The sequence below is a fragment of the Pteropus alecto genome, unplaced genomic scaffold, assembly GCF_000325575.1.
Source record: "Pteropus alecto unplaced genomic scaffold, ASM32557v1 scaffold339, whole genome shotgun sequence".
Classification (NCBI taxonomy): Eukaryota; Metazoa; Chordata; class Mammalia; order Chiroptera; family Pteropodidae; genus Pteropus; species Pteropus alecto.
Genome location: NW_006442509.1, coordinates 79,052 through 80,766, shown reverse-complemented (window position 1 = coordinate 80,766; position 1,715 = coordinate 79,052). Strand labels below are relative to the sequence as shown.

Here is a 1,715-nt window from a genome sequence, read left to right as displayed (position 1 = left end):
GGGAGGGAGCGCCAGCATGCCAGCACAGGAGCGTAAAGGACATCGGGAAAGAAGTGAGGCGTGGCCAGACGGGCAGAATGTTTTAAATGAGAGGGTGTTAGGAACAGCTTTATAGAAAAAAACTTGAAAACGTAGCTAAAAGCACAAACTCCTAGGAAAAATAATTAACAAAAATATACTTTAAAAAATAGAGAAAAAAACGAAGACCAAGATAACCTTCTGCAAATGGAAGCAGGAGTCCACAGCTGCCTCTGGACACCTGGCGACCCTGGGCCCACGTGCCCAGCCCTGGGGTGTCCCCGCGCCCGCCCGGGTGGAGCCTGGCCCCGCACCCGCAGACCCTGGTCCCACAGAGCAGGGCGGCATCTCCCTCCAGTCAGCTCAGGTAGGAAACAGCCGGTCGTGAGCACGGGCGAGATTCCGCTGAAAGCCGTTTCTTCACGGGCTGTCGGGGAACCTTCTGTTCTGGGGTCCGGGGACACTGAGTTCTCACGCGTGTGCTAATGGTCCCCAGGCCCCGGTCCCTGCGAGCTCGCTGGGAGGTGAAACCACAGCCCCGTCAGAGCTTCGTCTGCCGGGGCACAGAGGGTGCCCTTCTGAGCAAGGGTAAAGCATCACTGTCGGCTCAGTCATTACGGGCGACGCAAGATGGGGGGGCAGGGACGAAGAAACAGACACGCCCCTAACGCCGACGTGCGCGTGGAGCGCTGGTGCGGGCCCGTGTCCACGCTCAAGGTCAAGCCCGTGTCCACGCTCAAGGTCAAGCCCGTGTCCACGCTCAAGGTCAAGTCCTCGGCTGTCCCTCGGATCCCAGCACTGGGCCACGCCCGGCTTACCTGTCCTTGGCCAGTGGGCACGGGGAGCCCCGCACAGGAGCCTGGGCCGCAGGCCGGGCTGTGACCGCACCGTCCAGTCTGGCGACCAGGGGACGGGGTGGCTGCTGTGGCCCCTCTACGTCAGGGGACAACGTGAGAAGCACAGAGAGCGGCCAAGCTGGAGACGCACTTTTTGTGACATGCTGCTCACCTGACACCCGCAAGCTGCCGTGGGGAGGGCACCGCCCGCACCTCCAGTCGAATGCTTTCAGGACATGAAGGGCGGAGGGGAGGCCTGCAGGGCGGCTGCACTGGGACCCGGCCCGCCCTGGAGCCGGCCGGGAAGGCGCTGTGTGGCAGAGAACCACGAGGTGACCCAGCACGTCAAGGGAGCTTCTTCTAGGAGACAGACACCTGCGCCTGTGGCGGAGAGATCCAGCCCTGAAGCCGGCCCATGCGCAGCAAGTCCCAGGACCCAGCGGGCCCTCCCGGAGGCTGCTTCGTGGGGGACAGCTGGGCAGACTGCTCCCTGGGGTAGCCACACGCCCGGGCTCTGCCGGGCCTTCCTGTCCAAAGGCCGACAGTCGTCCTGGGGAGGCCCAGGGGGCCGCAGCAACCAGGGTCCCAAACTGGGGTCCCTGATCGGAAGCCCTCCCACCTGAATCCTGGGTGTTGACAGCGTGGCAAGTCCATTTCTGTGCTGTAAAAGGACATCGCAGGACATTTGTTAATGACAACATTAACACGCTTGGTGGTTCATCACCAGACCCTGCCTGAGCACTAGGCGTGTGTCCACTGCACGTAGTCAGGGACGTCCAGGGTCCGGCAGGGCACGGGCTGGCATGCCAGGCCACCTCCCGCTCACTCCTGGGGTGCAAGGCCCAAAGGCGGCGGCTTGCC

General features: G+C 62.9%; 1 protein-coding gene across 1 annotated transcript in view; it reads right to left on the bottom strand.

The window, feature by feature from the left end:
• The window catches only part of AGPAT3 (1-acylglycerol-3-phosphate O-acyltransferase 3), a 72,735-nt gene extending 71,561 nt beyond the window's left edge, over nt 1–1,174 (bottom strand). The window contains exon 1 of the mRNA XM_015597638.2: nt 1,027–1,174. The gene's annotated coding sequence lies outside the window, so the exon portion shown is untranslated. The remainder of the gene's footprint in view (nt 1–1,026) is intronic.
• Between the last annotated feature and the right edge of the window lie 541 nt (nt 1,175–1,715).